Source organism: Pollicipes pollicipes, unplaced genomic scaffold (genome assembly GCF_011947565.3).
Source record: "Pollicipes pollicipes isolate AB1234 unplaced genomic scaffold, Ppol_2.1 Scaffold_6686;HRSCAF=7923_pilon_pilon_pilon, whole genome shotgun sequence".
NCBI lineage: Eukaryota > Metazoa > Arthropoda > Thecostraca > Pollicipedomorpha > Pollicipedidae > Pollicipes > Pollicipes pollicipes.
This window is the reverse complement of record NW_023596921.1, coordinates 38,759,120-38,773,185: the sequence shown is the minus strand read 5'-3', so window position 1 is coordinate 38,773,185 and position 14,066 is coordinate 38,759,120. Positions and strand designations below refer to the sequence as shown.

The 14,066-nt window shown below is 54.3% G+C and overlaps 1 pseudogene; it reads left to right on the top strand.

Annotated features, from left to right (window-relative positions):
* Positions 1 to 135: 135 nt before the first annotated feature.
* LOC119108286 (catalase-like) lies at positions 136 to 13,974 on the top strand (annotated as a pseudogene).
* The last annotated feature ends 92 nt before the right edge of the window (positions 13,975 to 14,066 follow it).

Genomic DNA, 14,066 nt, shown 5'->3' with positions numbered 1-14,066 from the left:
TTTTGCACCTTAGCCGTTCCAGAATATCAAGCCTGCTGAAGCATAGATCTGGCCGGACACATGTTCTGTCCGATCGTCATTGCCGACCGCTGTTGGAGCCCGCCAGCGGTGACAGATCTCGCGCGGCGGCGCTGCCGGCAGGACCCGGACATGTTCTGGGACTTCATCACGCTCCGGCCCGAGAGCACGCACCAGGTGTCGTTCCTGTTCTCGGACCGTGGCATCCCGACGGCTACCGCCACATGAACGGCTACGGCTCGCACGCCTTCAAGCTGGTCAACGACAAGTGCCAGGCCGTGTACTGCAAGTTTCACTACAAGGTCAGCAGGCTCTCTGGCCCGGCGTCTCATCCGTCGCGGTGTTCGCGCTCTGTGCCAGACCAGCTGCCTGGCAACCGCTGTCTGAGCACCTGACCTTCAGATGCCCTCGGCCACTGACGCGTGACTGACATGTTACGTCTTTGGACGGCATCGCTGGCGCAGAATATCGTTCCGTGTTTGTATATCTGAAGCTCGCTATGAACGGAGCGGGGGAGGGGGGGGGAGGGGCATCGTCAGATGAGCGTGACGTTCGGGGAGCGCTCGAGGTTGGCTGACGTCAGCGACATATTTTTTCTGGGTGCTGCTAGTTGAAGTTTATTTTTCGTCATATCACTGCGACTTTAGCAGCAGACTTGCGCGTGTCCTGATCTGGGTGCTCCCCAAACCCAGGCTTAGAGTCTTGCGTTGCTTCGATGTTCACGCAAACTCATCGATCTGTTGGTGATTGGTAGCGTGGTCGGGCGTCATATACGTTCTTACTCTCTTATATCGCTATATATGCGATGCACATAATTCGAAGAGAGCATCCCACACAGCAGTGGGCTTTCACGACGCGTCGCTACACTGTTTCTCACATTAGTCAGAAGCCAGCACACTGACGGCCAAGCGTTGGCACACACAATCAGGGTAACATTTGTGAAGATTATCAACGCCAGGGATGAATACCAAATGCCTTATCGAGATGAAACCGTGTCTTTATCGCAGACTGGTATGACAGGCGGCGGACAAGCTTACTGGTGGAGATCGGTCTGGTGCTGCTGTCAACGTATAGGTAGCTCTGCCAACACCACAATCCCTGTGATGGCTGCTTAACAGGGTGTCGGCGGCCAACTTGGCTGTGCCATCACCGTCACAATGCCGTGTTGAAAGCCATAACATTCAGTTGCATCACACAACATAAATTTACTAATGATATTAATTATAATTCATAGGGAAACCGGTACGAGGTTCGATTCCCCGCGTTGCCCTTCCTGCCAGCGTGAGAGGCAGGCGACGCCATATAGCCTCGCCAGCTGAGTGCGTCGTGAACCCTCAACGACACACACACAATTATAATTGATATTGATATTAATAATTTACATATATAAGTAATATTAATTATAGAAATATATATTAACATAACAAAGGCACAGTGTCAGCTTACGTCCAGTGGACTTCCGGAGGCACTCGTAACCCAGAAGAAGCGGCCGTCGTCGTATCGGCTGAGTTGGCTTAGAAAAGGTGCTGATGCGAGGCCGGCATTGCACTTGACCGGATTGTCGCCTTCAAGGACTGGCCATAGTATAACTCTTCACTGCAGCGATGGCTGCTCCGTTGATAAACAATTGGTCTAGGCATAAAAAGCAATAGTATACCGCATCCCCTTAATAATCAAGCATGTCCCAAGCTACCGGAGCATGCTATGTCATAATAAATATAGATATGCTGAGTTCTTTACCCCAGCGCTATGTGGCAAGCTCCCCAGCGGGGCGGCGGGTTAGCCCCTGCGTCCCTCCAACCCTCGTCGGTCAGCGCGGGCGCCGGCCGTCGCCCTCCCCCGCGCCCCCGCCGGTACCTGCGGCCGGTCCTGGAGCGACGACTGTGTGGTGGTCGCCGGCAGACGGACCAGAAGATCAAGTGCCTGCCGGTGGAGCGGGCGGCCGAACTGTCCGGCGCCAACCCCGACTACGGCATCAAGGAGCTCTACAACGCCATCGCCGACGGCAACTTCCCCACTTGGAGCTTCTTCGTGCAGATCATGACGTTTGAGGAGGCGGAAGCGTCGCCTTTCAACCCGTTCGATGTTACCAAGGTATCTCGATAGCATCTCGGCCCCCGTCGCGTTGGTTTACGTGGTGTGTTGCTCTACGCTTCTGGGTCTGCATTCTGGGCTGTGATGCTTTCAGTGCTGCTATCACACGAGCTTCGTTGTGATAGCTGGTATGTGATGTCTGTTATTTTTGACTATGCAGTTTTACAACAGCATGACTTGGTACGCTGTTGAATCACCATCGTATTTTCGACTAAGCAAAATGCCAATCCACAGGTCTGGCCGCACGGCGACTACCCGCTGATCCCCGTCGGCAAGCTGGTGCTCAACAGGAACCCCAAGAACTACTTCGCCGAGGTGGAGCAGCTGGCCTTCTGTCCGGCCAACATGCCGCCGGGTATCGAGGCCAGCCCGGACAAGATGCTGCAGGTACGTCCGAGCTCGCGCCTGGCCCGGCGCCGGCACTGCAGCCGCCTGACAGCCGGCCTCGCCGCCGCCCGGGCCTCTGCGGAGGCACGGCCGGCGGCGGCGTCTGTGCCGGCTGTCGTGCGGCCGGTCGCGGTCTGTCGCTCGCCCGCAGCCGCGTACGAGCCCACCCGGTCATGATCTGGTCCGGTATCAGCGCCCGCTATCAGTGCTCGCTCGGGGCCCGCCGTCGCTGCCCGGCGGTGCAGCTGCGGCCTCACCTGGGCTGAGCCAGTACGGCCGATTAGGGTGACGCGCGTGCCAAGCCTTATCGCCGCAGAGTTCCAATTTACTGGAGGAAATTGGCCGACAAAGATGGAGTCTACATTCCTGTGAAGGCTGTGGAAATTCAACGAAGCGCGCGGAATGCTATGAGATTGTCGGGCTGATGTGGTTGGTCTCCTGGAACAGCGGAGGTGCCCTGAATGGTCCTGCCGACTGGTGAGACTGGCGACAGGACTGGCTACAGAGGCGCTTCACGGGTGCAGTCAGAACCAACCTGGCACACTCTAACTGGCGTGCCAAGATCCCAAGTGTTAATCTCAGATCTCACAAGATCCTTGGATGGCGTAATCTTGAGCCCGTGTGCTGGAATCCGCTGTTGGTAGCTGGGTGCCCGCCTCCTGCAGAGGCTTGCCTGACACGCCTGCGACGCGGGCGGCCCGCCCCTGTCCTCTGAATCGGCTCAGCCTCGACCGCAGCTCCCACCGCGCTGTTCCCGCTCTCGGCGTCGCCGCCGTCCCTCTGCGCCGGCTTCGAGCGCCGCCTCGCGCCTGGCCTGAGCGCCACTGCTGCTCCGCTGCGCTCGCGCTGACCGCTGGTCCCAATGCGCCAGGGTCGCCTGTTCTCTTACAACGACACGCACCGGCACCGGCTGGGGCCCAACTACCTGTCCATCCCGGTCAACTGCCCGTACCGCGTGCGCGTCAAGAACTACCAGCGCGACGGACCCATGTGCATGGACAACCAGGACGGGGCGCCCAACTACTTCCCCAACAGCTTCAGGTGAGATCCCGAATCTCACGCATCCCGTCAGCAGCAACCCTGATTCTTACGCTCTCAAGGTAGAAAATGAGCTGCTGTTTTTCATACATGTGTTTGTGTGTTTTCATACATACCCTCGTTGGTTTGATTTTGTCACGGTGGCTTTCGCGTTGATTCGCTCGCTCTGCTTTCTCAGAGTAGGTCATTGATTTTTGCCGTACGGGTTTCGCGATGAATCCTAAAAGCAATATCAATCTTCGGTATTTCATTGCCTTATCCGAATTTCTGTTCATATCATGTGTGGCTTTTACATCTCAAATGTAACGCGCTGTGACAGGTGCAGCAAAGGTATCCTAGGGTGTGATGTCATACATGGCGCCTTACAAGGTGTGATGTCCTACTTGGCGGCCCACAAGGTGTGATGTCCTTTAGTTGTGATGAGCTCAGGCAGATCTGCCCGCCGCTACGGTCCGCCCATGTCCACATCTGGGCCCGGCCCGATACCGCGTGTGCGGTCGTCCCATCCGCCCCGCGCTCGCCGGCGCCCTGACGCTCCGCCCGACCCCTGCGTCGCTGCGGTCCGCCCATGTCCACATCTGGACCCGGCCCGATACCGCGTGTGCGGTCGTCCCATCCTCCCCGCGCCCGCCGGCGCCCTGACGCTCCGCCCGACCCCTGCGTCGCAGCGGTCCCGTGGAGGACACCCAGCACGCGTGCAGCTCGTTCCCGGCCTCCGGAGATGTACGCCGGTACGAGACGGGCCACGACGACAACTTCTCCCAGGTAACCGGCTCACCACGGCGTCATGTGTTTTCGGCGGGCGTGACTTGATTTGGCGGGATGTTAGCTGCTCGGATTAGACGCCAGCTGATCTGATGGGACTTGAGCTGCCGTGACGGGCCGTGAGCTGCCTTGACGGGGCGTGAGCTGCCATGACGGGACGTGAGCTGCCGTGACGGGGCGTGAGCTGCCATGACGGACCGTGAGCTGCCGTGACAGGGCGTGAGCTGCCATGACGGGGCGTGAGCTGCCATGACGGGACGTGAGCTGCCGTGATGAGGCGTGAACTGCCATGACGGGGCGTGAGCTGCCGTGACGGGGCGTGAGCCGCCGTGACGGGGCGTGAGCCGCCGTGACGAGACTTGAGCTGCTATGATGAGGCGTGAACTGCCGTGACGGGCCATGAGCTGCCGCAAAGGGAGTGATCAGGACATACTGGCAAAACTGTTTCGGCTTAAAACGCCTCCTATTGGCGATGTAGAATGATGAAAGGAAAATCAGGCGCTGAATCAAATCGCCGGCTCCAAACAAACGGGAATAACATTGTAGATTGTAGAAAAGCATACCTGCGGCGTAACATACTCCATCCCTCATACGCGCATTCACGTTTGCCACCACTATTTTTCATTTGTTACGTTGAACGCTTCCAGATTGGGTAATGCTTCAGGTTAAAGGTTTAAAACCTTTGGTATAATGGCCAGAGCGAGTGTGATCTTATTGTCTTCCAGCGTACCGCATGTCACTAGTTGTCTATTTAAAGCTAGCTATTTTTGTCACCTGAGGCTTCTTCAAGTTTAGCGTGCAGCCTGCCTAACATCCTTGTGTGATGGAGTGTGCCTTTCGTCCTGACACCTCTCATGATTGCTAGTGGGGAAGGCTCCTAAAACAGTAGGCTGGGAAAGCTATACCGCTCCATTAGTGGCGCCTTTCGTCCTGACACCTCTCATGATTGCTAGTGGGGAGGGGTGCTAAAACAGTAGGCTGGGAAGGCTATACTGCTCCAATAGTGGTGCCTTTCGTCCTGACACCTCTCATTATTGCTAGTGGGAAAGGCTGCTAAAACATGAGGCTGGGAAAGCTATCCTGCTCCATTAGTAGTGCCTTTCGTCCTGACACCTCTCATGATTGCTAGTGGGGAAAGCTGCTAAAACATTGGGCTGGGAAAGCTATACCGCTCCACTAGTGGCGCACTCCACTGGGTGGCGCCCAGCAATGACCAAGCCGTACCTGATGTTGGACGTGCAGCGATCGGCAGTTCGGGAGGCGGATGTGGCCGTTTCGGGTGGCATGTTCGACGGCGCTAGAGTCGCGCCAGAGCCGTGCGGAAAACTTCAGGACGTAGGTCGCTTTTGAACAGCACTTTGAAAGAAGTACCAGTATTTGCATGGGGTACAAGAAACTGGAACTGAATTGATTTATGAAAAAAAAATTGTGATGGGCCGCAGGGCTTTACCCCATTGCGGCTAGAGCTCAGACAGGTTACAGTTAAGCAACCGTTACATTGCTTTGTCTTTTACCCAGGCTCGTCTGTAGTTGAGTAAAACGCCAGGCCTGGCATTGCTGAGCCGTTTTCATTACGCAATTCGTAGGTTGTGCTTCCAAAGGCAAGTGGGCCGTAGCACTGATGCCAACCCACCGGTTCCGCGTTAGAATGCTTACAAAAATAATAGTGGTTCTGATGGGCTTTGAACGGTGCCTCAGCCTCGTTGCACAGTGCTCCAGCCGCGCTGGGATGGAGATTCCTCAGCTGCGCTGGATAGTTCCTCAGTCGCGCTGATCGTGCCCGCCTCGTCAGCAGCGCTGGGGCAGTTGCTCAGCCTCACTGGACAGTTCCTCAGCCGCGCTGGACAGTTCCTCAGCGCGACGGACAGTTTCTCAGCCACGCTGGACCGTACCTGCCTGGTTAGCCGCGCCCCGTGCATGTCCCCGCGTGGCTCCGTGATGACCGGGCGCGCTTTCCAGGTAAACCGTCTTCTGGAACAAGGTCTGAACGAGCGGAGAGGGAGCGCCTGGTCAACAACATCGCCGGCCACCTGAAGGACGCACAGATGTCCTCCAGGTGAGCTGAGCACGGCAGCGGACCGAGCCTGGGCGTGTCGAGGCGTGCTGAGTGGCCGACGAAATCACATGCGCAATATGTTTCATTGGGCGTAAGTTGGCAAATACCCTTTGCATGACTGACAATAGCGGATTGCTTCAAGTTGCTCATCCGTTTGTTTTTTCTAGCACTTAGGCTACGACACTAAAGCAAGCGATGTAAACCATGCAGACAACTGACTTTGTAACGTGTGTGATGCTCTGTGTTACGAATGCTTACGTTCACTGACCATAAGTGCTATTTGTTGCATGACACCAGACGATTTTTTTCTTGAAGTCTTTGCCACGAGCAATCATTACTTCACGGGTGCCGGTAGTGTAGTGGTTAACGCGTCTGTGTTAACCTCTGCGTGTCTGGAAGGCCAGAGGTTCAGGAATTCGATTCCTCGCGATGCCCACCTCCTGCCAGAGTGAGGGTAGGAGACGCCGTGTAGCCTCAGCAGGTGGACGCGTCGTAAAGCCGTAATGGCAACAACAATAATCCATCGCTGCACCTGTCAGCATTAAGTAGGCTTCATGGCGCAACTACGCCTTGTAGCTCGTTGTGCGCAAAAACGTCTTAACGCCTACTTCGTGTGGGAAAAAGCGTACTGACAAATTTCGCATTGCAAAAGCAGTAGGGCACTGGCAGTGCATTGGTTAAGCCGCGCATCTGGGAAAACAGAGATACGCAACGTGGTGCCCGCCCTTCCTGCCAGGGTGAGAAAAGCTAATGTCATTAGCCTCTGCAGCTGAGTGTCAATCGAAGTCCCAATGACAACGTCAAACCATGCTACGCAAGAGCTCGTATTTGTCCTCTTCGTATTCCCTGAACTATCACATGTCGTTTTGCGCAACGAGCTCACATGTACAAGCAATTTTTCGTATTACGTCTTTTTGTTCGCTTATTTCTTGTGTGCGGGCTTTTATCACTTCATGTGAGTATCTCTTGCTGCCGCAACTATTTATGAACGTTAATTTATCTTGCATTTCGGCATATGTGCAAAATTCGTGTGCAAATCTTCCTATCCGGTATCATAATGAAACTTGACCGAGTTCCTTGGCCCATATATTGGAGAAGAGGCGAAATGTAGGTAGTCACGAATGCGAACTGGGCTGAGAATGAGCACGGTGGCTGGAGAAATGGTTGATTTAACATACGCTCGGCGACTGGTGGCGCCGACTCCCCCCCCCCCCCCCCGTCCCCCTTCCCAGATGGCGAACCGTTTTTTAGTTACGTGGTGCCTGTTTAATGAAGCGCGGAGACTCTCGTTAAAAAGGCAATAACTATAGAGGGAGGGAGGTCAGCGGCAAACGCCACAGCAGACGGTAGAACATGTGATGATCACATTGCCCAGTTCGCTAGACATCCTAAATCGGATCGGACTGAAAACTCGGTCACGGCCTGGGCCGCACTGCCGCAACGCCAGCGACCACAGCAGCTGCATGGGTCGATAATCTAACCCTTATAAGATGGGCGAATGGTGGTGGAAACACGAGCCGGCCTATCCGCATTCTGCCCAAGCATGTGCAATGGAGACCACAGCGTTGGAGCAGGCGCATACATTCTGATCGAAATTTACGTCTCGTTCCAATGCTGGTCAATCCGGCGGAATGCGCGTTCCTTTCCACGCGACACAGCACTATGCAGTCTGTGCGAGAAGTCATTCAGTGGGAGAGCACGCGTAGTCGTGCTATATGAATAAATGTATTTACAAAAGTGAGACTCGAAAAATTGCGTGAGCAGGAAAATTTGACTCGAAGGCAAGGGCCACATGTCACACCGTCCGAATAAATGAGGCCCAGGAGAAATGCGTGTATGAATAAGTGGGAAACAATGTCAAGTATGTCTGATGAAAACGGTACGGCAGATTGCATGTACCAAGATGTGATACAAATAAATGTTTATGAAAATAATTGCGTGTGTGAAGCTTTGCGCACACGAAGCGCTGTAGACACGAGGTTGATACCTAAGAATGCGTGCTTGGAATGAAATGCGATTCGGACACGTGCGATGGGCGAAACTCTGGACTCTGCCCGGTCATGTTCTAACCGTTGCCCTAAGAGGTGGGGGGGGTGGGCGGGAGGGCGGGGAGGGAAGGAGGGTTCTTTTGAAAGACTCGCAAGTTTTTCCAGAATAACCTGTAGATGGCTTTGAGCGCGGTGTCGAAATGTTGGTTACCTGTATGAACATAATTTTGTACACAGGTCGAAGAAATTTCGTCTTTCTGATCTCCACGGTGCATGTTCTGTGACCCTGTCTCGTAGTCATTTTGGTTCTTCTTCTTCAACCCGAAGTGATAAACATCGCCCAATTCTCGCCGTAAACACACTTCAGAAAGGTTTTCTAGAATCATCTTACTTTTATAACTCGGAAGTGCATTACTACCCTTTTGCTGACTGTTGGAAGTTCAGATCATTCTGGTCAAAATACATAAAGCTTCAACATTTGTGAACAAATTGGGCCATTTGGAGTCGTTTCGACGTGCGAGTGTTAAACCTTAATTATATGTATATATATATATATATATATATATATATATATATACCATATAATATATGTATATATGTATATATATGTATATATATACATATATGATATATATATATACTATATATATATATATATATGTATATATATATATATAGATATATATATATATATATATATGATATAGATACATATAATGTATATATATAGCTGTTTTATGTTTCTTATTTATTGTTTATATATATATATTTTATATATAATATATATCATCCATTATATCTCTATTATATATATATATATATATCAAGCTTTGGAAGTCCTTCGCACCCAGCTTTCCTCCATCAATACGACTTTTTGGATAGTGATGTAGCTGTCGGCCAATGCAACAAGCGCACTCAGAGCCCTTTTACGTGATATGACATGTTTCAGGGTCACATGCGGCGACAATCCACTGGTGCAATGATAAATTTTTCTCAAGATCTATTCAAAGCCCGTCTCGGAAAGATTTGCCGGACCGGTGCTTAGTTCTTGACGTGATGGTAGGTCTATAAGTGCCAAATTGACCCCATTTGAAAGGATTTGACCTGGCAGAGGTTACATTCCGTATTGGTGAGGCACGTCTGTCTGATGCCGTTTTGAACGGACGAAGGGCGTTTTTTTCCTGAAGGGCGGTTTTCGGCGTGACTCTGGTATTCAAGATCTTACGAGCCTGTGATCTGGTTAGCCTGAGCGACCTCCCCGGAGGGTAGACCTGAAAAGACTCCGCAGGGGACCGTAGGGCGAGGGCTACCAACTTGGAAACCGCTCGTCGGTTATGCGCGTTGGGGACCGGTGTACGGTAAACGTTCGCGCGGGTAGTGGTGTAATTATACTTGTGGAATCCTACCCTAGTTTCCGATGCTCGATGTTTCTGATTGCCGGTATGCGTCGCGGACAGTCTGGCGGGGCGAGTGTTAGTGGTGAACTATTGGGTGGGTAGGTCCAAGGGCTTCTGTGTCGTGGCTTCTGTGAACTCCAGCTCATGAGCAGCCGCCACCACTGGTCCCATAAGCCACACACAGCCACTGAAATTACGTAACCAAAATATATGACCTTAGTGTAGAAAGGACAACGTTTATGCTTTGGGCTTGTGATATTGACAATGCCTACCCAGCTTGGCTTGTCGTAGCTTTGCATGATGCACAGCCACTTCGCCTGAGATGGATGCTTCACGCAAACGATCGAAATGAAAGGATCCCATGTACAAGCAACAAAGTTGCAAGGCTGCGTATTTCTAAATCGTGCTATTTAAGCACAGTGGTGTAATCGGCCCGAGTTGGTACAGGTTTCATTTGTGAGTGTTTTGGGCTGGTTAGTGCCACGTCCCTTGGCTCGTCTGGTAGGATATATATCACATGATCCTTGCCTCATCTTGCCTTACCTGATCCCATCACCTGGCCGAAGGCCCTGGCCGTGGCGGCCAGGGCCTTCGTTTCAAATTGGTCTAAAAGTATTATCGCCAGGGGGAAGAGCGCATGGGTTCCCCATTGCCTTTCCCAATTTTTGTCAGTACAAACCCATCTCCGTACGAGAGAAGATTGTCCTGGAGACCCAGTCCTAAAAGACCGCGGATATCCTCTTTGATATACCGAGAGCATCAATTTCATGGAAATGTTGTCCACCTTATCTTCCATGGCAGGATAGCCTCATTGACTTCTATGTTGCCATATAAACTGGCATCTGCAGTAAAGAAAATGCGGCCCTCTGGTCCTTGCCTCATCTGGCAGTGCGCATTCGGCCATTCATATTCAACCGACACGCCAGCTCGCGTTCCAGAGACCAATGTGGCTATCTGGTCCTTGCCTCATCCGGCAGCGCGTATCGGCCATCATATTCAACCGACACGCCTGCTCGCGTTTCCAGGGACCAATGTGGCCCTCTGGTCCTTGCCTCATCTGGCAGCGCGTATCGGCCCGTCATATTCACCGACACGCCTGCTCGCGTTCCAGGGACCAATGTGGCCCTCTGGTCCTTGCCTCATCTGGCAGCGCGTATCGGCCGTCATATTCACCGACACGACCAGCTCGCGTTCCAGAGACCAATGTGGCCCCTGGTCCTTGCCTCATCTGGCAGCGCGTATCGGCCGTCATATTCACCGACACGCCTGCTCGCGTTCCAGGGACCCAATGTGGCCCTCTGGCCTTGCCTCATCTGGCAGCGCGTATCGGCCGTCATATTCACCGACACGCCCAGCTCGCGTTCCAGAGACCAATGTGGCTCTCTGGTCCCTTGCCTCACCCGGCAGCGCTTATCGGCCGATCATATTCACCGACACGCCTGCTCGCGTTCCAGAGGACCAATGTGGCCCTCTGGTCCTTGCCTCATCTGGCAGCGCGCATCGGCCGTCATATTCACCGACCGACGCCAGCTCGCGTTCCAGAGACCAATGTGGCTCTCTGGTCCTTGCCTCACCCGCCAGCGCGTATCGGCCATCATATTCACCGACACGCCTGCTCGCGTTCCAGAGACCAATGTGGCCCTCTGGTCCTTGCCTCATCTGGCAGCGCGCATCGGCCGTCATATTCACCGACACGCCTGCTCGCGTTCCAGAGACCAATGTGGCCCTCTGGTCCTTGCCTCATCTGGCAACGCGTATCGGCCGTCATATTCACCGACACGCCAGCTCGCGTTCCAGAGACCGTGCTTTGTGACTCGTCGCTGACTGTCAGGTGGCAACTGGCCCAGATAGTCGGGTTGGTACTAGCCGTGCCTTGGGATACAAATGCCACCTAAAACGTGGTGAGAAAGCATTTCGTTCATCATTCTAGTGAAAGCTGGTTAAATATTACCGTCTGAAAATCTTACTACGAACGAACGTTGTGATGTTTTAATTTTGTTTGGCTATTCTGATAAGGATGTGTTGAAGAAACTTGTACCCCGCAAGGATGCTTATGCGGTGCTGTGTAAAAGCGCGGGGTTTGGTGGCCTTGTGCGAAATGAGATTTAGATCTGATGAATAATGATGAACACGATGGACGAGGTTGTCCGCATACGAATCTGACTGTTACATTCCCGCAGCTTGTTTTCATCATAGAGTCATCCCAGGCAGGCATCACGCAGGTATCACCTTGATAGTGTTGCGTCATCTGTAGGTGGGGGGGGGGGGGGGGGGGGGGGGGGTGAGGGGGGGGGGGGGGGGTAGGGGCTGAGCTCTTTCTGATTTGTCCCTGGGTTTCGGTTATTTTTATTAGCATTGCTCATGTCAAAATTTTTTTTTAAACCTTGGCCTGGTTCCAAAATGGTTCCCATGTTTAGAAACAGTTTCCCATTTGAAGCAGATATTATTGCGATATGTGATACATGATAACGATGTAGAGAGTGATGCGTTTAGTACGTGGCTTACCAGCAGCTCAGCCACTTGCCGCATTTGATCAGCCCAGTATATATATATATATATATATATATATATATATATATATATATATATATATATATATATATATTGCTCGTAAAGTCACAGCCTTGTGCAGTCAGCGTGGGGGGCTCAGTTCCCCCGAAATTACAAAAAGGCACCCCTGATCACAGGGATTTCCCGTTTTACACAAACTAAGCGAGAAAAGGGCCGGACCTGCCAGAATCGTTCCTTGGTTCAGACGAGACCTTCAAATCCCATGGGCCAGGCGCTGCTCTGCGTGGCCAGTGCCAACACCGGTGAGAGCGAACTGGTTGACATCGACGCTGGCTCCTCTCCGGGTATCGTACCCCGCGTAAAATTTTCTGGAGGTGACTTTCACATTCCTTTCTATTCTGTCCTGTCGTCCAAATTGCTATCCGGACCAAATACTTTACGGACTTCAGGTTCACCTCGTTTCAACTTCAGACCCTGCCCAATTACGGCGTCATTATCTGCCACCGCTGCGCCGTACACGCCTCACTCTCTGGACGTCCGCATCGGCCTGCGTCGTCCGGGGAGGGGGGAACTGCTTGTAGTGTCCGGCCACTCCCCCCCCCCGAAGCACGCGCGCGCGCGCGGCGGCGGCGGCGGCGGCTGAGGGCACTGAGGTCAGGCAGCGGGGTGGGGACGGCGGTGGACGTGCGCCGCACCGGTCAGGGATTAACCGGCTCCTCGCCAATCGCACGGCCTCGCCGGAGGCGTATTGATCGCAGCGTCCATACGCCGCCGCTGACGGTCAAAAGACCGGCCGTCAATGACTTCTGAACGGAAGCGACGCGTTTTGAGCGATGTATCGGGGTGCTGTGGAGGAGCCAGGGCCAAGACGCCACTCGGAGCTGGAGCCGGAGCGGTCCGCCCGGCGTGGACGACCGCGGGGAGGCATTCGTGCAGGGCGTAAGTCGCAGGCGGGACGCGGCGAGATGACCTGCCGTCAGAATGATGCGTGTTATGCGGAGGTACGTGACTCCAGCCATCCACTTTGTCAGAGTACGGGGAATTTCCCCACGGACATGCATTTGGCTATCAGGGCCTTCCGCGCAGCGGGTGGCGACCACGGCGTCGTTCTGTCGGATGAGCTAGCACCCGAACTGTCTTCGGTCGGGGCGCAGTTGAGCTGTGCAGGGGGGGGGGGGGGCGTTGTACGAGGAAAACGCTGAGTTGACGGGACACTGAGCGCCGCCGCCCGAGCTGCGTGTGGCGGCCGCCTGCGGAGGATCCGTCGATTGGTGGGCGACGCTGCCAGTCGCTGGCATTGCTATTAGAGTCGTCACATGCCGTGTCATTCGAGAGCTGTCGGTCTCTAATGACACGGCGGGGGTCGGCTGCCGGTCCGTCGTGACGCACCTGTCCGTGCCGGGACGCGGCGACCGAGCGAAGGTGACAGGCCGTGTCTGCAGCTGGCCGGCCGGCCCCGTCAGCCAGCGCCGCTGTCTCGATCGAGTATCGGCGGCGGGCGCGCTCTTGTGCCGCAGCGGCGGCCGGCCGGCGCGAGTGGACCAGTCGATCCGGTCAATAACAGACCCGACCGCTTCTGAACGTCGACCCCCGGCCCGTGTTGCAGCAACGCGCGGTGAAGAACTTCAGCCAGGCGCACCCGGAGTACGGCCGGCGCGTGCGGGACGCGCTGATCCGCCTGCAGGGCCCGTCGGCCGCCCAGCAGCTCTCCAACCTGTGAGCGGGCGCCGCCGGGTCAGCGGACCGCGGCCCGGCCGCCGCGCAGGTGGCGCCCGCAGCTGGCCGCGGGGCATGGCCCCACGCGGGGTATGT